The 24,948-nt window shown below is 41.4% G+C and overlaps 1 pseudogene; it reads right to left on the reverse strand.

The window, feature by feature from the left end:
* Positions 1-299: 299 nt before the first annotated feature.
* Positions 300-24,948, reverse strand: part of LOC129863734 (tetratricopeptide repeat protein 33-like) — a 52,998-nt pseudogene continuing 28,349 nt past the window's right edge.

A 24,948-nucleotide genomic window follows, 5' to 3' on the forward strand; every position in this document is an offset into this window, starting at 1 on the left:
AAAATATGAGGTTTGGGGTTCCTCAGACAGACGCACTTATATCTTAAACATTTGAACCGGGAACTGATGCCTAAATCGGTGAATCGTTACATCCCTACTATTTATTCTCAGAGCCTATACCAAGGCTGGTACACAATCATGTATAGATAAACAAAATATTGAACAAAAATGTGTCCTTTGCATGTCGGCTGTAGCATTTACTTGTTCGAAAGGACAATTCATCTTACAGAATGCGCAGCGAGTGTTTGGCACTCGCTACAGGCATCATGCGGTTTTTTTTGGGGGGGGGGGGGGGGGGGGGGGGGGGTTTGAAAAAGTCACTGCAAAAGATTAAAACATTCTTCCCGCACGTCTAAAGAAATGTGATCACATTTCCCATTGCACTTTCTTTTAGAAACTACCACGGCCCAGTTCCAACATCTCCAAATCGCGGAGCAAATGGGTTTGTTTTTGGTACCATAAAAAGGTGATGGAGGGCGTTTTACAGGCGGGGGTTGTAACACTTGCTCACAAGCACACAAATATTGCGCTGCTCTGATTTATCAATGAAAACATGTGTATATGTTCCAGTAACAGTTTGATCAATCCCACTAATTTGATGCGCACGCAAATTCTAGAATCTCCACACACGCCAGAATTTAGTGAGAAATGTACACATGGTTGATAAATGAGGCCCCAGGACATTTTAGACAAAGACCCAGTTGCCTCTGCCAGGGCAGTCTTTTTTTAAATATACAGTGTATTTTGCTAATCTTTATCAAGGGTGCCAATCATCTTGAACCTGACTGTATACATAATACACTAAAACAAACATTATTGACTTGATTAAATCTACTGCCGCCACCCACAGTCTCTTGTATACTACAACAAAACATAATAACGACAAGCACAAGACAACAGATGAAAAACTCGATAAAAACAAAACAAAAATTTCATGAGACACATTTCAGCCCTTAAGTTCTTAGAAACATCTCATAGCCCCCCGTGCTTTGACCAACTGATACTGTGATGACGAGGGTGTGACCCCCGACCCCTCCTCCTCAGCGGTTACCTCCCTTGCGTTCCCCTCAGCGTCGACCACCACCGCCGTCCTCTTCAGATCCTCATAGCGTCGTTGTCTCTCGGCCGTGGTGGCACAGGCCATCCGCCACCTCATCGGACTCAAAGTCATAGTCCCGTTGGAGCTCTGGAGCGTTCAGGACCTCCCGCTGGGCCGTCTCCTCCCGCTGGGTCCGGTCCCAAGCCGCCAGTCTTTGCTGCTGCAGCCTCCGTGCCCGCGCCAGGTCCTCCGACCAGAGGGGGCGCTCTGACGGACACAGGTGGGGCCCCACCTGGAAAGACCTCACCGCCTGTGGATAGGATCGAAGACTTCCTTTCTGTTAACATCATTTTAAGTCAATAAAAGTAACACAACACAAATGACTGGTAATGAAAGAAACATTTCATGGGGAAGATGAATGGCTTTGAAAGCAAATGTTTCAAGTAGGGTTGGGCAATGCCAACCTTTGTCTTATCGTGATTATGTACCATAAAACATCATGATATACGATGCTATCGACCTTATTGGCCACCCTCTAAAATAAGTAATACATAATTGCTAAAATGACAGTTGGGCTATAGCGCGGATGAATCATGACGAAAGATGTTGAAAGCCTGGGCCGAGGCTAAGTGCAGGCAACGGCAAATATTCCTTTCCGGTGGAGGAGCAGAACAGTTTTTTGTGTGCCTGTGTGTGGCGCACATGATGGAGCAGTGACTGTCTGAGGAGGAACGCGCTGTCTTAGTGAGCTAGGATATAGGCCTACTTCATGAGCTGGATAGAAGCAGTCTACCGTCTTCAGAACTGGATAATAAATGCTTAATTTGCCTCAAAATAATAGAAAAATCATATTGTTTCTCTCTCATAAAGCTGTGATTGAGAAAAACCTAAACTTAGACTATAGACCTTCATTCTTGTTATTTCTGAAAGCCACAAGGACAACACCTTCATAGGCTAGAATATTTTCGAAATAAGCAACCGTTAATAACTTTAGCTCGTCTTAAAGCTTTTATGATTGTCCTAGTGGAGGATAGGTTATTGGCCATTTGGTTTTCAACCTCGCATGGAGGGATTTTCTCAACCCGCACGGATCACGTCTTTCTTAATAAGCTTAAACTTGATTAAACTTGTCATGTGATTTTTCTATAAGCCTACACTCTTGATAGGCCAAATGTTTCTCTCCCATTATGGAGAGAGAATGGAATATAGGCCATGTTTTTTTTTAAACAGCTAGACGAGATAGTGTCCGTTATATACATATATATATATATTAAAAAACATTGCTTATAATTTTTAGGATATAGCCTAATGCCCATGCATCTGACAAAAAGAGAGAGAGATCAACAATACGTTGTGACTGGATATTGTTCACAGCTTTGGTGGAATTCTCAGCTGTGTCTGGTCTACATTCCTCCCTTGCATTCTGTAGGCTATATAACGTATTACTTAAATAGGCTATAGCAATTATGAACAGGCAAATTACTCGTAATGTCACTTGTGTGCTGCCCTGCGAGATGTCGAATGACATGCCTGGTGCCAGTCATGTTCAATTAAGCTAAACCATCGTCAGGTCACATTACGATGTCGTCACCATCGACAATGGCTGTCGAGCATCGCCGATAGACGATACGATCGTAAAAATCGGTCAACTCTAGATGTCAAGCATTGACGTGACAATTGAAGAATCTTAATGAGTAAAAAAAAAAAAAAAAAAAAAAAAAAAAAAAGCTTTGGTTGTTGCTAGGGATCCTGTTTCTATGTACATTGCTGGTGAATGGCCATCTGTCCCTTTCACTGGGAATGGGGTGCAGGTGTCTTGAAATAGGAATCAAGGATATTTTTGTTAAGGGAAAGTCTCTAACATACCTTTATATTTTCAAAAGGGCCGGGAAAGATTCAGGGCTTTGAAATCTAATACCTATTTATTCAACTGTTAGAGCAGACCTAAAATCAACTGATTTAAGAGTTAAAGGAGCATTGGGTGTGGTTGATCACAATGCCTGCTGAGAGGCAGCTCCACTACTATAGGGAAAGTCATACGTTGCTGGTTCATATTGCAAATCAAAGATCGCTCTACCAGACGGTATACAGTAAATAACCGTTGTACCACATCCTGTCAAAAATGGTGCACAACTAAAAATCAAAGGAATCACATGATTTGTGAAGACGGAACTGTTAAAGTGATCCGTATGCAAGTCTGGCGTACAGTATATGCATTTCCTCTCTATCATTTCCTCTAAGTTGATGATGCGACGAAGCATGAGTATGTCAACAATGTAGCTGTAGTCTATCAGTACATCAGCTACGTCAAGCACAACACTTCTCCCCGTCACATTCGTTTCAGTATAGAGATTTACTGCGTCGTTATTCCAGCCTCCATCATTCATCTGACCAGGCAGAAGTACATCGATTTACACATTATCGTCTAACAGAGGAGAAGAAATCCTACTTCGCACAGTAACGGGGCTTAATAAGTCAAACAATCTACCACCAAGTGATGCTATCTATGAGTTCGAAAATTACAGCTGATCGTGAATGAAACGAGTTGAATAGCCTACCATTAGAAATGCATTGCTGAATCCCTTCTAGCTATCTCCGACCAAACTCATTAACAACAGACTTTTTGTTATGGTGATGAGTTCCAAGATGGGGGCTGGGCACCTCCTCCTCCTAGCCTAAAAGCTTTTCACAGCAGTAGATTAATGAGACAAGATATATACAACTTTATTTATTTTGATAATTAGGTAACTGTCCCATGGGTATTTCCACCAGGGGAAAACCCTAGGCCCTAGTTATAGATTCCTGTTCCCATATGTTGTGAAGCCAATCTGTCATGCACTCTTCCCTTTCTCTCCTGCTCTCTCCTACTCTCTCTCTCTGTCTCAGTCTCCTGCTCCCTTTCTCGCGACCACTTTCCCACTACCTTTCCTGGGCTCCATGATGAAGGCAGCATGCCACTCACACCGAGCACCAGGATCACGTTCCATCCATGGGAAAGAAGACCGTTGCCAGTGCCTGGCCGACATAGACTCAAACGGGGAAGCATTTCATGAAAAGTAAAAAGGGAGTAAAAAAAAAAAAAAAAGGAGCATAGATCATTTCCCCTCTTATATTCCTGAGGGTCCAAACAAGACCCCGATGTGATTCACAGTGGTGAAGTGATTTTACAAGACACCATTACAGGGCTCCACAACCACACGCTGACTTTTATGGTCTGTATCCGTATGTTAAATGGATGGGACTTGCAACTTTCTGCCACTCTCTAATAAAGGAAACCTCAGCTCTTTTTAGGCCAACATTCCTGAAAGAGACTGGTTTGGTTTCCCCAACTGTCACAGGTATGCAAACAAAAATACCATAAAGGCCAAGTCAAGTGAAACTGCCAAGAAGAACCAGAGTTTTGACAAATTAACTCAGGCAAGTCAAGACTCGTATGATAAATGGTTTGTATTCGAACAACTCTTTCAAAAGCATAGCTCCGTCAAGGGTGGAATTAGGTCCTCTGTGCTCCTTAGTTTATTACCACAATAATTCCCCAACCAAATGACAAAACCGTCCCTTAGTTCTAAGGGCCTGCTTTTGTTATAACCCTCTAAAAATTGGATGATTTACTATTATAGCATTATTCGAGTTAGGGGTGCAACAGTAGATGTGTTCATGCTGAACCGTTCAGTATGGGGATCTAGGGTCGGTCTGCTCTGTGAACCCGAATGAATACATAAAATAACATTTTCAAAACACTAGGCCCATAGGCTATGCCTACGCTGTATTGTATGACTTGAGTAAATCTGAGCTGGGGGGAAAAAATGTGATGCTATTCCGTTAAAACAACTAGAGCCTATGCGCACGTTGTATTCGAAATTCAAGTCTCAATTGCCACATTTCAAACATGTCCTTTTAGAGGCGCGGCCAGGAACAAGTTCTGTACGATGGCGAGTGGTGGGGTCGATAAACCATGAGGATTCTCCATCATCGTTTAAAATCTCCCAGTTTGGGAATATGTTTGTTTCCCAGCGGATTAGAGAGAGTACGTCGCCACTACTGGTTTAGTGAACCGTTAGACACCTAATTATAGCACTCATGCTGTTAAGAGTCAATTCCGGGCACTAGGTAAAGAGAGAGAAAAGGAAAGATAAATGCCAGAAAAAAACAGAGGGATACAGACGAAGAGAAAACTGAAAGGTAGATAAGAAAAGAGAGAGAGAGAAAAGCAAACATGAAAAAACAAACAGGAGACTTGAATATGTGATGCAGGAGATCACTGCGCCAGTCCATGTGCAAACATGGCACTACTCAAACAAGTCGATGCACACAATGTCCTGAAACTCGACTGAACAAGCCCCTCTTAAAATAGACAGGCACTTTCTCCTCCTAATACCGATCCATTATATGTATTGGAAGTGTGTATATATATTTGGCGAGCTTCAGCTCAGGCAATTTTCAACACTTCCCATTGTTGTTTTGGGTACACTTCTGACAGTTCTGTTGCCCTGGGGCATTAGAGACAGAGAGATGTACACAGTGCCATTAGCTATAGGCTTTCTGAGTTCAGCAAGGTGTTTTTTTCCTCTCATCTCTAAACAGCAGAGGAGTCGTCTAACTGTGATCCAACCAGTTTTCATACAGATACAGGGGCCATTTTAGCATGCAAATCTTGATGGGGCAAACTAAACATTTTTGTATTTTTTTTTAGATGCATTCCAGGAAAGCCACTACACAACACTAAACTATAGATTAATTACACTATAAATGGTGACAAATGGTGCCCACAAACTGTTAGGGCCTACATAAAGCATTCCCAACAGCAGAGTCCCAACAGCAGTACCAACACCGTACCACTGCTACACCTGGCTATCAGCGCAGCTTTGTCTGGCAGCAAAATGGTTCATTCAGCCTAATGTATTTCCGTTTACAAACACATAGCTGATTTGGCTGACTTGCTTAAACAAATGTTGTTTCTACTGACAATTGAGATGTACAAACTACGGCATAAGGGTACGGCGAGCGGATAAGAGGCAATCCGTAATTCCGATTGAGACATTAATGAGCGAGGTAGGACAGATGTAGTCAATATAACTATATGTTCGGCACTTTTGAAATGTACAGCGACAGAATTTAGAACATGGGCCCTTCTTACAGTATTCTCCCTGCACACCAAGTTAGAACCGTATGATATATACAGGGGGCATATAAGCAGACAATGAAAGCATTTACAATATTCAATGATTACATTAATCTAAAACAGGCTATAGGCTACATGTGCACCACCAAGTCAGAACACTAGGTGAAATTAATAGGGGAATGGGACCACATTATTAGGGTGAGGGACATAGGCTACTAACAGCTTAGTACACAACATACACTTAGTATTACTTTCTTAGCTACAGTATACATATCTCCCTGGCATCTTACATAATTTATGCAGCAGCATACAAGACATTTTTGGACTCACCTTGTTGTGCTGTGCTCATTTGAACAGGAAGGTGGCGCGGCGGTCCTTCATGGGCAAATTTTGTTATCAAACTTTTGTCATCTGGCATTCTCTGGATTTATGGTGCTTTCAAGACAACTGGGAACTCGGGTAAAAAAAAAACAAAGTCGAATCATGATGACGTCAGTGATGTTCAGGTCGGAATTCTAGAAAGAGGCCAGAGTTCCCGACTTACAATTCAGAGTTGGATGACCGTTCAAAACGTATTTTCCCAGACGGTGGTTTTTTTCTCCCGAGTTCCCAGTTGTCTTGAAGTCAGATTTCCCAGTTCCGAGTTTACAGTTGTTTTGAGGGTGGCAGAAGTCATGCTGGATTGACAGATTGGCCAATGTTTAATGTCCATCCTTTTAAGCTTGGAAAAGAGACCCTTAAACCCAGACTTTGGACCACAACTCAATTGTCAGTACAAACCACATTTGTTTAACCAAGTCAGCCACATCAATGTTTTTTAATTTTAAAGGCAAGTAAGAAAGACCCAGAGTTACCTCTGCTGCAGAGGATAAGTTCACGAGAGTTACCAGCTTCAGAAATTGCAGCCCAAATAAATGCTTCATAGTTCAAGTAACATACACATCTCAACATCCACTGTTCAGAGGAGACTGCCTGAATCAGGCCTTCATGGTCGAATTGATGCAAAGAAACCACTACTAAAAGGACACCAATAATAAGAAGAGACTTGCTTGGTCCAAGAAACACAAGCAATGGACATTAGACTGGTGGAAATCTGTCCTATGGTCTGATGAGTCTAAATTATACATTTTTGGTTTCAAGTGCCATGTCTTTGTGAGACGCATGTGTTGTTCCCACCGTGAAGTATGGAGGAAGAGGTGTGATGATGTGGGTGCTTTGCTGGTGACACTGTCAGTGATATATTTAGAATTCAAGGCACACTTAACTAGCATAGCTACCACAGAATTCTGCAGCGATACGCCATCCCATCTGGTTTGCGCTTAGTGGGACTATCATTTGTTTTTTAACATGACAATGACCCAACACACCTCCAGACTGTGTAAGGGCTATTTGACCAAGAAGGAGAGTGATGGTGTGCTGCATCAGATGACCTGGCCTCTACAATCACCCAATCTCAATCCAATTGAGATGGTTTTGGATGAGTTGGACCGCAGAGTGAAGGAAAAGCAGCCAACAAGTGCTCAGCATATGTGGGAACTTAAAGACTGTTGGAAAAGCATTCCATGTGAAGCTGGTTGTGAGAATGCCAAGAGTGTACAAAGCGGTCATCAAGGCAAAGGGTTGCTACTTTGAAGAATCTCAAATCTCAAATATAATTTAATTTAATTGTTTAACACTTTTTTGGTTACTACATGATTCCATGTGTGTTATTTCATAGTTTTGATGTCTTCACTATTATTCTAATTTAGAAAATAGTACAAATAAAGAAATACCCTTGAATAAGTAGGTGTGTCCAAACTTTTTGACTGGTACAAAATTCTCCATAATGTCAAACTAAAAAGAAAATTCAATATCTCAAATATCCTCTTTGCATTAGTATTCACTCCCTTTTTTCAGGAAAGCGTCTTAATTCTAGAGTCAAATTTGGTTGAACAAATTACAATAGGGATTGAGATTATTTTTGAATGACTGACTTCCCCTTTCTCTGGCCCCCATACACACAACATCAGTCAAGTACTGAATTTCAAGCACATATTCAACTATAAAGAAGAGGTTGCTTGTTGAAAACCTCAAAGAAGGGCAATGATTGGTAGATGGGTAACAATAACAAATCAGACATTTAATATCTCTTTAAGCATGGTCAAGTTAATAATTATGCTGGGGATGATGTATTAAACCAACTAGACACATCAAAGATACAGTCGCCCTTCTGAACTGAGCTGCAGGACAGGAAGGAAAGTGCTTAGGGATGTCACCATTGGTGATTTTAAAACAGCTACAGAGTTCAATGGCTGTGATGGGAGAAAACTGAGGATGGATCAACAACATTGTAGTGACTCCACAATTGACAGAGTGAAAAAATATATATACAGAATAAAAAAAATATTCCAAAACATTAATCCTACATGCAACAACATATTAAAGTAATACTGCCAAAGGAATAAACCGTTTGGCCTAAATGCAAAGCCTTATATTTAGGGGGAAATCCAACAACACATCACTGAGTAACTGCCTCCTTATTTTCAAGCATGGTGGTGGTTGCTTCATGGTATGGTTATGCTTGACATCAGCAAATACTCTGGAGTTATTCAGGATAAAAATAAATGGTCTGGAACTAAGCACAGGCAAAATCCCACAGGAAAACCTACTTCAGTCTACTTTACACCAGACACTGGGAGACGAATGTACCTTTCAGCAGGACAATAACCTACAACACAAGGCCAAATCAACATTGGAATTGATTACCAAGAAAACAGTTGATGTTCCTGAGTGGCCAAGTTACAGTTCTGACTTAAATCTGCATGGTAAGACTTGAAAATTGCTGTCTTGCCATTATCGCCAACACCTTGACAGAGCTTGAATCATTTTGAAAAGAAGAAATGGGCAAATATTGCACAATCCAGGTGTGCAAAGCTCTTAAAGACTTACCCATGAAGACTCACAGCTGTAATCACTGCCAAAGGTGATTCTAACATGTATTAACTCAGGGGTGTGAATACTTTTTCATTTTTCATTCATCTTTAAAAATTGATAGAACTTCCACTTTGACATTAGACTATGGTGTTTAGATTATTGACAAAAAAATGATAATTAAATCCATTTTAATTCCATTTTGTAACAATAAAATGTGAAGAAATCCAAGGGGGTGAATACTTATGATACCCACTGTACAGAGAGGTTCAGGTGAGCACTGTTGGGCACTTTAAGTAATCTTCCATGCCCTGGGCACTTGGATGTGATTTAAAAGAAGAGCCACTTTATTAGAGAGAGAACAGAGAACAGTTATAAATAGGAGCTCGCGGTAATGACTGGCACATCGGTGTATGTGGGGATGACAGACTTCTCTGCAGACTCACCTCCATACAGTGGACTGAAACCTAACATGAGATACAGATGCATTACACACAGTTGTTCACTTAAACCTTGCATTGATGTCAAAGGGAGAAGTGCATTATGCACTAATATATTTTGTTTTTATGCGCCTGGATCTCAGGTTAGGCTACCTAGTTGTGCATAAAACACAACTTGAATGCTTGTCACACTACAGCGCAAAACCTACCCGGGACAACCAAGCTGGCCTGGTTACACATCCTCCATAGTTGCTCAAAAGGACCATGTGAAAAAAAAATATCCAAGACAGCACAGTTTGTTTAGGGCTGGCACAATAGTATGACAAGCGTGCGGTAATACTGACCAGGTCCACCTCTCCCAGATCAAGCTGGGCACGGCCCAGTGTCTGCCAGCCCTCCCACCACAGGGGGCGCAGCTTCACAGCCATCTCCGCTGCCTGCACCGCCGGGAACACCTCTTGCAGGACGGTCAGCACCTGCAGGTCAAGGTTCAGAGTGAAATGGTCAAACAAACTGCATAAAGGCTCATAATATGTCGCACCAACATGAAAATAAATAGTGTGTGTGTTGTCTTGGGGTTGCGGGATTTAAAACAATTATATTTAAGAGTCATATTGGGAATATGACATTGGAAATGTGTCAGTCATTACCCTGAGCTGTTATTTATAACTTTTCACTGTTCCCTGTTCAATAATGCACCATTCTATAGATTTTTCATAAAATTGTAATAACTACCATGACATTATTGAACAGGGGACACTGAAAAGTTATAAACAAGAGCTCCGAGTAATCGCTCAGTCAGGATTGTGAAAATGGATTGTTTTTTAGTTTTTTAATAAAATGCATTTTCAGACAGCGAGACGCACACCTCCACAATCAGTGACAGAGATATCCGGGGGCTGTTTGTCAGTACAGCAGAGTCAGCAGGAAATGAGATCACAGCACTCGGCACCAAAGGATTGATCGCTATGCGTGCCTGGCCTGCGTATGTACATCCTTCTGCGTGTGTGATAGAGGAGCCAGTCCTAGTGATGCGCCTGTGGGTGATTCCTCACAAAACCAGGACAAAAAAATACCATCATTTGGGGGATTTTCAATAAATTTCATCCAAAGCATAATTTTGAGGAAGGATTGTTGACATATATTTTACATTTTTATCTAAAGGCATAATTGAGAAATAATTAATTGAAGTTGGAATATTGTTGACATTTTGGCCTTACCCAGGACTTCTTTAAGACTCCATAATGTTTAATCTGTAAGTGCTACAAAGCAAGAACCTGTGTCATATGAAGCTTTGCTCTGTAATATGAGTAGTACTTTCATTTCAACAAAAAAATTACATGAATTAATAAATATAGAAAAATATATACAGCAATTTTGAAAATCTACCATTGTCGATTAGCCAAATGCTTTATTATATTGAGCATAATATACTCTACGGGCATTTCAAAGTTTGAGAGTAGGATCTCTGTTAATTTTAAAGTTATGGCCCATTTTATACAGATTGACATAGTAGGCAATGTAATCTTGCATAGCCATACCTCCAAATCATGCTGTTGCCACGCCTCCTTTGGAGGTCCGGAGTATTTTGAATTTGTCGAAACGGCTCGCATGGTCTGCTGGCTTCCAGCGGCAAAATTTGATTTGATGTTACATTTTAACAACCCTCTCCCATATGGCCGTAGAAGGCGTGTTGTATTGCGTGTTTGTCACCGGGTAGGACACAGAGTTGTTGCTTATGTTAGTTTGTAACATTGCAGAACACGGAAGAAAACCTGGAGGAAAAACTGAATATTGTTTTGCCAGAAGTGTGCTCTATACACAAAATCTAGTCGAAGACCTACAACTCCTCTGCTTGAACACTCAACAAATAAAAGAGCTGTTATTGCGTGTATACCTACAGCAGGGATACAGCCACAGGCTGATTTTTTTATTGAGCTGATGGTCAGAGGGCCAGAACATAATTACAAATTAGCCACAAGAAGCCCAAACATATATAATAATTGACCAAAACATAATCATTTCAAACCTTGCTTACATTTGTATAGGATCACATACACTGAGTTGACAGTTTATTAGGTACATCACCCTGTTCACAAATATGGTTCTCTCCAACAGACAGTGAGTCACAGGGCCGTGGCTTGCTATATAAAGCAGGCAGACAGGCATCGAGGCATTCAGTTACTGTTCGATTGAACGTTAGAATGGGCAAAACGAGTGACCTAAGAGACTTTGAGCATGGTATGATCGTTGCTTCCCGGCGCGCAGGTTCCAGTATCTCAGAAATGGCCATCCTCCTGGGCTTTTCGTGTACAACAGTGTCTAGGGTTTTAGCGAGAATGGTGTGACAAAAGTAAAACATCCAGTCAGCGGCAGTCTGTGGGCGAGAACAGCTTGTTGATGAGAGGTCGAAAGATGGCAAGAATCTTGCAAGCCAACAGGCGAGCCACAAACAGGCAAATAACGGTGCAGTATAACAGTGGTGTGCAGAACGGAACAACTTGTCACGGATGGGCTATTGCAACAGACGACCACACCTGGTTCCACTCCTATCAGCTAGAAACAAGAAGTGGCGGCTTCAGTGGGTACATGATCACTCAGCCTGGTCTCAGAGAATTTCGTATTATTCTTTACGTAAATCCAGGACACTCCATTTAGTATATGTTACGTTTCGTATGGTACGCATTAATTTGTGGATGTTCATCATCCATTTTGCACGATATGTTACAAATTACAATTTGTATCATATGTTACGAATTTGCTAAATGTACAATATGTTGCAAATTTGCAAAACGTACAATATGTTTCCAATGTGCAACATTTTATTAATTCCAATTTGTTGTGGCTAACATTAGCTAGCTGGCTAACTTTAGCTAGCTGGCTAACTTTAGCTAGCTGGCTAACTTTAGCTAGCTGGCTAACTTTAGCTAGCTGGCTAACATTAGCTAGCTGGCTAACATTAGCTAGGCTAAGGGTTAGGTTAGGATAGGATTAAGGTTAGGAGTTAGGTTAAAGGAATACTTTGGGATTTTGGCAATGAGGTATTTACTAGAAGATACCCATAGACACAAGTTCATCTGACTCCAGGGAAGTAGATAAAGGGCCTCACTGACAAAATCCCATAGTATCCATTTAAAGGGTTAAGATTAGGGGAAGGCTTCGATAACACGCTAAGTAGTTGCAAAGTGGCTAAAAAGTAAAAATGCAACAATTTCAAAATGTTTACTAAATCACAGTTCATATAAGGAACTCAGTCAATTGAAATTAATTAATTAGGCCATAATCTATGGATTTCTCCATTCGCTATTTAAGTGCATAGATGACATGTATTTTTCCCCCAGCTACTGTTTCGAGAAAGGTGCATGATAATGGTCCACTCGAAATCAAAAATAATATTATTTAGAATACATAAACATATATTATTATATTTAAACAAATATTATTTAGAATACATAAAGACAAGATTAAATCAAGAATAGTCTGATGGGTAAACAATATTAGCCTATCACTTGTGAATTATATATTTTCTTATGAATGATGCCCAGCATAAGACAAGAAAAAATGTTTTTTTTTGGTGACTTTTTCTAATTATAGTCACACACCTCATGTAGCCTAACCCATACAGTGCATTCGGAAAGTATTCAGACCACTTCTCTATTTTAACATTGTGTTACGTTACAGTCTTATTCTAAAATAGATCACATAGATTTTTTTCTCATCAATCTGCGCACAATACCCCATAATGACAAAGCGAAAACAGGTTTTTAGAAATGTTTGCACATTAAAAAATATAAAACAGAAATAACTTATATACATAAGTCTTCAGACCCTTCGCTATGAGACTCGAAATTGAGCTCAGGTGCATCCTGTTTCCATTGATCATCCTTGAGATGCTCCTACAACTTGGAGTCCACCTGTGGTAAATTCAATTGATTGGACATGATTTGGAAAGGCACACACCTGTTGATATAAGGTCCCACAGTTGACAGTGCATATCAGAGCAAAAACCAAGACATGATGTTAAAGGAAATGTTCATAGAGTTCCGAAACAGGATTGTGTCAAAGGAACAGATCTGGGGAAAGGTACCAAAAAAATGTCTGCAGCATTGAAGGTCCCTAAGAACACAGTGGCCTCCATCATTATTAAATTGAAAAAGTTTGGAAACGCCAAGACTCTTTCTAAAGCTGGAAGCCCGGCCAAACTGAGCAATCGGGGGAGAAGGGCCTTGATCAGGGAGGTGACTAAAAAACGTATGGTCACTCTGACAGAGCTCATCTGTGGAGATGGGAGAACCTTACAGAAGAATAACCAGGTCTGCAGCACCTTCACCAATCAGGCCTTTATGGTAGGGTGGCCAGACGGAAGCCACTCCTCAGTAAAAGGCACGACAGCCTGCTTGGAGTTTGCCAAAAGGCACCTAAAGACTCTCAGACCATGAGAAACAAGATTATCTGGTCTAAAGAAACCTGACACCATTCTTACAGTGAAGCTAGGTTGGAGCATCATGGTGTGTAAATGTTTTTCAGGGACTGGGAAAGTAGTCTGGATTGAGGGAAAGAGGAACGGAGCAAAGAACAGAGAGATCCTTTATGAAAACCTACTCCAGAGTGCTCAGGACCTCAGACTAGGGGCGTAGGTTCACCTTCCATCAGGACAACGATCCTAAGCACACAGCCAAGACAACGCAGGAGTGGCTTTAGGACTAGTTTCTGAATGTCCATGATTGGCCCAGCCAGAGCCCAGACTTGAACCCGATCTAACATCTCTGGAGAGACGTGCAAAATAGCTGTGCAGCAACGCTCCCCATCCAACTTGACAGAGCTTGAGAGGATCTGCAGAGAAGAATGGGAGACACTCTCCAAATACAGGTGTGCCACGCTTGTAGCATCATACACCCAAGAAGACTCAAGACTGTAATTGCTGCCAAAGGTGCTTCAACGAAGTACTGACTTAAAGGTCTGAATACTTATGTAAATGTCATTTAAAAAAAATTGGTGCTTTGTCATTATGGGGTATTGTGCAGGTTGATGAGGGTATTTTTTTTAATCAACTTTAGAATAAGGCTGTAACGTAACAAAATGTGGAAAAAGTCAAAGGGGTTGAATCATTTCCGAATGCACTGTAGGCCTATATGTTTTGTATCACAACTAAAGTGGCCAAATAACTTCTTAAAATTAAGCACATTAATCCGCTTTACAAGGGATGTAGAGCCTAACTGGCATACATAAACAGCGAGTGAGTTTCAAGTTTGGGGAAAATAATACTCACAATAAAAATGCGCCTTTGTAAAAAAAACATTACATGCATAATCACTTTTGCGGTCACTTTTGATAATGTTGTTTTCCCGCTAATGGAATATTCACGCTTATAGCCTGTGTGCTGCGCTTATGTGAAGAAATAGCTTAATAGTTGATCAACATTTTAAGCTAAACTTTCTGATCTGTTGCGTCAGCCTCATTGCGTAAAAGAAGTGTTTTTATGCTAGTGGATGTATTAATTTGAGATCAATCGCATCCCACAACTGTCCCAATGTTTGGAATATTTATTTCTCACACAGAATAGGTCAACTTTTGTAGTATTGGGGATAGTAGATGGACATAGGCTCATGCTTTTGCTGTTCGTTAGGCCTACTCATCTTGTTGGCTGACGAAAAGTAATTGTGGACAGTTCTTCCTATATCTTCAATACGCAACTCGGAATTGGATAAGGACTCGCGCAGTTGCGTCCCGGATGTGTCAGTCTTCACTTGTAGCCTGTGAGAAAGACCCGATCACGTGATGGAGAGCCATGTGAGTGAGAGGTGCTTCAGAGCAAGCAGCATTCTAGGAGAAGGGAATTATCATTATTATATTCAGCCAAGGGCACAATGGGCACTGGCCGCAAAAGGCATGGATTTATTTTTGGGGGGGGGGTGGGGATTACAGCCACACAAAGGTGATGTCACCGGGAAATTCAAGGCATTATCAAGTGCTTGTCAAATTTTGAATGAGAGACTGATGAAGTGTGTACAGCCTGTGAAGAAAAACAAAGCAGAGCTCATGCCTTTCATGCAACTTTTTTTCAAATAATCATTAGAGTCGCATTATGGAACCTTACAATGTATTACAAATCAAAACATATAGCCCAACGTTTGTAGAACAACTAAATTTACATTAATAACTCTGAATTAAGCATATAGGAGTACCTATTTGTTTTGTTAACCGCTCAACACAGAATGTCCCTCAAATCGTTTGGAGAACATATGCTTTCTATTTTATTCAGCTTTGTTCAACTTTATTCTTCATACTATAAAATAATGTAAAATGTCACAGAATTCTAAGCAAATCTTGTCTGCTAAATGAACTAGTGTAGCCCACAGCCATATGGCACTGCCAGATGAGGACCTAACATAAGGACAACTCAGAGTATGCTATTCTGTTCTTCTAAAATAGACTACATTTTCTTAATTTCATGTTTCTTTAGACTCGTCTAAGATATATCATGGATTTATTGTGAAGGTGTAGGCTATATTGCATGGATTTAGACTTTTTCAAATGTAGATGTTCCAAAGGTCTGCATCAGTGGCTTGTAGGGAAGCCAGGAGATGCTAAATGTGTTTGTTAATTAAGTCAATTACCATGACACCGGCAGTTATTTGCTTGATGAAATGTTGTGACCGCCACAGCCCTTGTCACATATCTTAAAAAAAAAAAAAAAATATGGGCGTGGATCAGAAAACCAATCAGTATCTGGTGTGACCACCATTTTCCTCATGCAGTGCTACAACTCCTTCGCATAGAGTTGATCAGCCTGTGGCCTGTGGAATGTTGTCCCACTCCTCTTCAATGGCTGTGCGAAGTTGCTGGATATTGGTGGGAACTGGAACACGCTGTCGTACACGTCAATCCAGAACATCCCAAACATGCTCAATGGGTGACATGTCTGGTGAGTATGCAGCCCATGGAAGAACTGGAACATTTTCAGCTTCCAGGAATTGTGTACAGATCTCTGCGACATGGGGCCGTGCATAATCATGCTGAATTAATCAAATGGCCACCCGGACTATTTACATTGACCCCCTCTTTGTTTTTACACTGGTGCTACTCGCTGTTTCTTATCTATGCATAGTCACTTTACACCTACCTTCATGTACAAATTACCTCGACTAACCCCGCACAATGGTCTGTGGTTGTGAGGCCGGTTAGACGTACTGCCAAATTCTCTATAAACGATGTTGGAGGCTGCTTATGGTAGAGAAATTAACATTAAATTATCTGGCAACCGCTCTGGTGGGCATTCATGCAGTCAGCATGCCAATTGCACGCTCCCTCAAAACTTGAGACATCTGCGGCATTGTGTTGAGTGACAAAGCTGCACATTTAGAATGGCCTTTTAGTGTTCCTAGCGCAAGGTGTGATGACCATGCTGTTGATGAGATTTGAACACACAACCTTCGAGGGTTGCTAGTGGTTTGCGTTATACGCCCACCCTCCTTTAGTTTGGACTTAAGTAACCATCTGTCTCATGTAATCATACCAAAAGTAACAAATCATACTAATATGATTGTCCCGGGTTTACATTTACTATGTTATGTTTTGTCTATGAGGGGCGGTAGGCTGCCTAGTGGATAGAGCATTGGGCCAGTAACCCGAAAGGTTGCTAGAACGAATCCCCGAGCGGACAATTAAAAAATCTGTTGTTCTGCCCCTGAACAAGCCAGTTAACCCACTGTTCCTAGGCCGTCATTGTAAATAACAATTTGTTCTTAACTGACTTGCCTAGTTAAATAAAAAGGATAAATAAAAAATAAAACAATAAAAATATGAGACCAGGCTGGATCACCAACACTGGACAATTGAGGAGTGGAAAAACATTGCCTGATCCGACGAATCCCAGTTCCTGTTGGTTCATTTATTTATTTATTTACCGTTATTTTACCAGGTAAGTTGACTGAGAACACGTTCTCATTTGCAGCAACGACCTGGGGAATAGTTACAGGGGAGAGGAGGGGGATGAATGAGACAATTGTAAACTGGGGATTATTAGGTGACCATGATGGTTTGAGGGCCAGATTGGGAATTTAGCCAGGACACCGGGGTTAACACCCCTACTCTTACGATAAGTGCCATGGGATCTTTAATGACCTCAGAGAGTCAGGACACCCGTTTAACGACCCATCCGAAAGACGGCACCCTACACAGGGCAATCACTGCCCTGGGGCATTGGGATATTTTTTTTAGACCAGAGGAAAGAGTGCCTCCTACTGGCCCTCCAACACCACTTCCAGCAGCATCTGGTCTCCCATCCAGGGACTGACCAGGACCAACCCTGCTTAGCTTCAGAAGCAAGCCAGTAGTGGTATGCAGGGTGATATGCTGCTGGCATCATGCTGATGACACAGTCACGATTTGGCATAAGCAGCACGAGTCCATGGACCCATCCTGCCTGGTGTGGGGAATATTTTCCTGGCGTTAGGTACTAATTGAGCAACGTTTCCATGACCCAAATAATTCAGGCTGTTCTGGAGGCAAATGGCAGTCCGACCCAGTACTAGATGGGTGTACCCAATAAACTGGCCATTGAGTGTATATGTATCTATTATGCGTGGAAATACTTTGATACAGAGTTCCAAAATAAAAATGGACTTGGAGCTGATTTCCTGGTGTTTTACAGTCTTACGTCCAACAACAACAAAAAAGCGTCATGACACCAATTTTTGCTTTGTAGCACCTACAAATTAAACAATATTGGGACTTAAAGGAGGCCTGGGTAAGGCCAAAATGTCACAAATATTCCAACTTCAATAAATGTTTTCTCAATTATGTTTTAAGATCAAAATGTCAAAAATATGCTAACAATCCTTCCTCCAAAATGAATATTTTAAGGATTACATTTCGGAAAAATCATGGTCTTTTTTAGTCCTGGTTTAGTGAGGAATCACCCCTCTGGAAAACGTATTGGTCCTGACATTATAGTGCAGTCCTACGGTCTATGTTATGTATTAATTTCAGCAATGGCAGACGAGCTACGGCAGGATCCTGGTAAATGACCTGTTATTACATTACAAATGAGGGTTAGAGTACTGGCCACAATACACAGTGACCTCCAGTGATGCACTGCTAATGACTCCATCTGTCTCTGGACTGCAGACCACAGGAGCTACCAGTGTTGTAATGTACTGAGGTAGAAACGGCGGGCCCAGAGAGGACGTTCCCAGGAAGAGAATAGTGACTCCATAAGTGATTGTCTAAGACATAAAAAATATATATGTTTCGTATTAAGGTTAGAAACTGAGGAAATAACAAATGGTGGATGAGTCTTCGTAACAAAACTCCAATATCTTGGGTTCAAATTTTGTTCGTTCTGCGATTTATGTTTTTGACTGTTTTTTCTAAGGCAAACGTTATATTCAATGGACAATAAAGTTTGTCCTCATCGTTCATGCTCTCATGCAGCCTAACAGAAAGACATCAGTGAAGTGATGACATGGCTGCAATGGGATCGATCTCATGCCAACCAATCAAAACTTTAAAAGGGACAGACAGACAGACAGACAGACAGACAGACAGACAGACAGACAGACAGACATCTCTCAAATGTTGTGCACAAATTTGTTTACATCCCTGTTAGTTAACATTTCTCCTTTGCCAAGATAATCCATCCACCTGACACAACTATTAAACTGTCCTCTCAAAATGGGCTTGAATAAAAGTGCAACGCACAATTTTCATTTAAAGAGTAAAGAACCAACTTGGATAAAAAGGGAGCTCCCATAGCAATTCTGAATGGGTTATTTCCAATTCATCTATATAGCAAAAATAGAACATAGATCAGAATCAGTCCAGAACCTCTACACAATTGCAACTGACAAAGACATCTACTTGTATGCTGTGTAGCAGAGGAGACATTTCCTTCCCTCATCAAGTTTCTCTGAGGACTGTGAGCATCACAGAGAAACTGAGGGAGTTAAAGGGAGGAACGTGATGAGAGGAAGTGAATGGCAAATGTCAGAGTTGTGTCTCCATCCCAGTCTTCTGGCTCTGAGAGAGCCATCTAACCTCTGAGACAGACTGATAGCTGGTCTTGCAGCAAGTGCAGAATGTCCAAAAGACAGAGACTGGACTAATGGGGACATATATTTTTATTCCACCGACCAGTCAGACTATTCCATGTGTAATGAAACACATCAGAATATAACTTGATGAGGGAAAGAAATGTCTCCTCTGCTACACAGCATACAAGTAGACTTCTGTGTGTTTGTGACCCTTGTTTATGTGTCCCTTCTGAAGCATGACTAATAAATGTATGTAGCAGCCAAAAATACAGTCGATGACATGAGGACTGAGTTATAAAACATAAAAAAAAAAAAAACACTCCATGAGTAAAAGAACATATTACATTTCCCTAAAGAAGGTAATAACGGAAGCTTTCATTATTTGCCACATAGGTCACGTAATGAATTTCTACTCAGATTTCATATCATGGTTAATAATGTCAGCCATTAAAAGCCTGGAGGGAGAATGTTGATTGGAAAGGTTAAGGCTATAAGGAGAAAGTTAATTGTGTTACAGATACTGTTGGAGTATGTCAGGGGACATGTGGTGTGACTACATCACAGTCGGGTTTAGATAGAGCAGAGAAGCTGATTACACCCCCCCCCCCCCCCCCCTCCACACACACACACACACACACACACACACACACACACACACACACACACACACACACACACACACACACACACACACACACACACACACCACATCACATCTCTGTTGGCTAGCTAGCCGAATCTCTACTCTCAATGACACCTAGGAGAGAGGGGAGGGAGGGTGAAGAGTGAAATGGTCAAATAGGCCATTTGAAATGAAATTGTATCCTCCACTTTCTGTCCTCATATAAAGAGATTCACTTTCAAGTAGTTTCTCTCTTCACAGCGGGTCATTATGAAAGACCGTTCCCCGTGTCCAATGGCTGTGCTTTTCATGGCAAAGCTCAAGTACACAAATGGTCCTAGAACTAACTTATCTCCTGACAGCCTAAAGCATGGATGGGAAACTGATGGGGGTGGGTGACCCAAAAAAAATCTGAACTCATCATGAGGGGCCGCAGTGGCTTGGGGGTCTGTGTACCCACATCCATACCCACACATGCAGTCAGAGCCGGTCCTAGCCTTATGGGGGCCCTAAGTGAAATTTAGTTTTAGAGTTAATTTCCTGCAATTCTACACATTTTGCCATGGGCAGAGAGAAGATTTTGTAATTTTCAACAAATGTCATGAAATTCGACAAAAAATGACATGAAGCATAGTGAAAGATTAGAAGTTTTACAGTTAATTTCCTGCAAGTATACACATTTGCCATAGGGTGGAGAGAAATGTTTGCAGTTTTTAATATGATATCTGAGTGAGAGTGACTAACAAATTCAATGGGGGCCTTCCGGTCAGTAATTAGATAGCTGGCTAGACTAATTTACCAAACAAAATATTTTTTTGCTGACGTGGGCTTATTGAGTGAATGTCAGTGACTGACGTGAGAGAAACTGCTGATGCACAGCCACATTTCGAAATTGCACCTTGTGTATTCTACTACTGTAACTCTCAACAGCAAGTTGAGACCCCGACGGAGTACGCCCAAAATATATATACACAGTACCTTCAGAAAGTATACAGACCCCTCAACTTTTTCCACATTTTGTTACGGTACAGCCTTATTGTAAAATGTATTAAATTGTTTTTGTTCCCCCTCACCAATCTACACACAATACCCCATAATGACAAAGGAAAAACAGGTTTTCAGAAATGTTTCCTAATAATGATTCAGACCCTTTACTCAGTACTTCGTTGAAGCACCTTTGGCTGCGATTACAGCAGAGTCTTCTTAGGTATGACGCTACAAGCTTGGCACACCTGAATTTGGAGAGTTTCTCCCATTCTTCTCTGCAGATCCTCTCAACCTCTGTAAGGTTGGATGGGGAGTGTTGCTACACAGCTATTTTCAGGTCTCTCCAGAGATGTTTGATCGGGTTCAAGTCAGGGCATTGGCTGGGTCACTCGAGGACACTCAGAGACTTGTCCAGAAGCCACTCCTGCGTTGTCTTGGCTGTGTGCTTTGGGTTGTTGTCCTGTTAGAAGGTGAAACTTCGCCCCAGTCTGAGGTCCTGAGCACTCTGGAGTAGATTTTCATCAAGGATCTCTGTACTTTGCCCAGTTCATCTTTTCCTCAATCCTGACTAGTCTCCAAGTCCCTGCCACAGAAAAACGTGCCTTTTGGCAAACTCCAAGCGGGCTGTCATGTGCCTTGTACTGAGGAGTGGCTTCTGTCTGGCCACTCTACCGTAAAGGCCTGATTGCTGGAGTGCTGCAGAGATGGTTGTCTTTCTAGAAGTTTCTCCCATCTCCACAGAGGAACTCTGGAGCTCTGTCAGAGTGACCATCAGTTTCTTGGTAACCTCATTGACCAAGGCCCTTCTCCCCCGATTGTTCAGTTTGGCCGGGCGGCCAGCTCTAGGATGGTTCCAAACATCTTCCATTTAAGAATGATGAAGGCCACTGTGTTCTTGGGGACCTTGAATGCTGCAGCACTGTTTTGGTACCCTTCCCCAGATCTGTACCTCGACACAATCCTGTCTCAAAGCGCTAAGGACAATTCCTTAGCATTGTTAATTGTGGGACCTCAGATGGGTGTGTGCTGTTTAAAGAAAAATGCTATTGCAACCTCTTTGCAATAAGGAATTGAGACCAAAAGCTCAAGAGAAGTTTCAAGTGTTTAATAGCAAGGATGACATCAGCTGAGTGCATACATTTTAGAAAGTTCACAACACATTTTATACTCATCCTTTGTAGGCATCACCTCCCCAGCTATACATTTTATGAACCCAATGAGTTTTCCTCCTTTCCCCTGTGGAATGTCCATTGCCCTCTCTTTGTTTAGCTATCCATCTTCTGGGCCTGACCCTGCTCTCTGATCCTAGGCAATTTCCTCTTATCTGATTAGGTCCACCTTTCTAAATTAGTATACACACAGTTTCATGGCCTAAACTCCATTAATACTCACAATAATCACTCGCTACAAAGGATACAAACTACAGTTTATATTGAAAAATGTTACCTTTTAACAGAATCCATCAGTGACTTTCCAAATCATGTCCAATCAATTGAATTTACCACAGGTGCACTCCAATCAAGTTGTAGACACATCTCAAGGACGATCAATCGAAACAGGATGCACCTGAGCTCAATTTCGAGTCTAATAGCAAAGGCAATTAATACTTATGTAAATAAGGTATTTCTGTATTTTCTAAAAACCTGTTTTCACTTTGTCTTTATGGGTATTGTGTGTAGATTGCTGAGGATTTGTATTTATTGAATCCATTTTAGAATAAGACTGTAACTTAACAAAACGTGGAAAAAGTCAAGGGGTCTGAATACTTTCCGCAGGCACTATATATATATACATACAGTACCAGTCAAACGTTTGGACAACTACTCATTCAAAGGTTTTTCTTTATTTTTACTATTTTCTACATTGTAGAATAATAGTGAAGACATCAAAACTATGAAATAACACATATGGAATCATGTAGAAACCAAAAAAGTGTAAACCAAATCTTCAAAGTAGCAACCCTTTGCCTTGATGACAGCTTTGCACACTCTTGGCATTCTCTCAACCAGCTTCATGTGGAATTATTTTCCAACAGTCTTGAAGGTTTCCCACATAGCACTTGTTGGATGCTTTTCCTTCACTCTGCCGTCCAACTCATCCCAAACCATCTCAATTGGGTTGAGGTCAGGTGATTGTGGAGGCCAGGTCATCTGATGCAGCACTCCATCACTCTCCTTCTTGGTCAAATGGCCCTTACACAGCCTGGAGGTGTGTTGGGTCATTGTCCTGTTGAAAAACAAATGATTGCCCCACTAAGCGCAAACCAGATGAGATGGTGTATCGCTGCACAATGCTGTGGTAGCCATGCTGGTTAAGTATGCCTTGAAACCAAAAGAAATCACAGACAGTGTCACCAGCAAAGCACCCACATACCATCACACCTCCTCCATGCTTCACGGTGGGAACCACACATGCGGAGATCATCCGTTCACCTACTCTGCGTCTCACAAAGACACGGCGGTTGGAACCAAAAATCTCAAATTTGGACTCAGACCAACGGACATATTTCCACTGGTCTAATGTCCATTGCTCGTGTTTCTTGGACCAAGCAAGTCTCTTCTTCTCATTGGTGTCCTTTAGTAGTGGTTTCTTTGCAGCAATTTGACCATGAAGGCCTGATTCACGCAGTCTCCTCTGAACAGTTGATGTTGAGATGTGTCTGTAACTTGAACTCTGAAACATATATTTGGGCTGCAATCTGAGGCGCAAATAACTCTATCCTCTGCAGGAGAGGTAACTGAGGCTTCCTTTCCTGTGGTGGTCCTCATAACAGCCAGTTTCATTAAAGAGCTTGATGTTTTTTGCGATTGCACTTGAGGAAACTTTCAAAGTTCTTTAAATGTTCCGTATTGACTGACCTTCATGTCTTAAAGTAATGGACTGTCGTTTATCTTTGCTTTTTTGAGCTGTTCTTGCCATAATAGCGACTTGGTCTTTTCCCAAACTAGGCTCTTCTGTATACCACCCCTAACTTGTCACAACACAACTGATTGGCTCAAACGCAGTAAGGAAATAATTCCACAAATATACTTTTAACAAGGCACACCTGTTAATTGAAATGCATTCCAGGTGACTACCTCATGAAGCTGGTTCAGAGAATGCCAAGAGTGTGCAAAGTTGTCATATAGAAAATAGTAAAAATAAAGAAAAACCCTTGAATGAGTAGGTGTGTCCAAACTTTTGACTGGTACTGTATAGCGGGCCGTCAATTGCCCATCCGTGGCCTAAAGGGAGCTTCCAGGAGAAACTTACCTCTGACAGTCAAATTGTATCTGGAGGTAAATTCGACACACTGCGATTGTATTGTACCAGCACAGAGAACAAGAAAGGGAGAAAAAAGGTTCATACAAAACAAAATGTTATGTTTGTAGCAAAGACAAACCGAGGAAGTTCTTATCTGGCTGTATCTGGGCCTATTTGGCTGGCTGTCGTCTGATGGCTGGAGAATTAGAGAACTAGAGAGACAGCAGGACGAGAGTAGGATAAGTAGCTGAGAGCTGTAGTACTGTAATGCTGTAATGTACCTGGGATTTCATCTCGTACAGTAGAGGGTTTTCTGGAGTCATCTGGATGGCTTCATCCCACCTCTTAACGGCCTCCCAGTGCCTGAGACGAACACAAACACAAAATCAGGGTTACATACTGTACACCAGGGATTGGCAACAAAATCTGAACTCATCATGAGGGATCGTAGTGGATCGAGGATCTGCGTACACTACCCACAGTCCGAGACATACAGTTAACTGATTTGTTCAAGCAATCTATTTGTGCAGTTAAACTACTTAACTCTCTTA

The sequence above is a fragment of the Salvelinus fontinalis genome, chromosome 10 (assembly GCF_029448725.1).
Source record: "Salvelinus fontinalis isolate EN_2023a chromosome 10, ASM2944872v1, whole genome shotgun sequence".
NCBI classification, from domain to species: Eukaryota; Metazoa; Chordata; class Actinopteri; order Salmoniformes; family Salmonidae; genus Salvelinus; species Salvelinus fontinalis.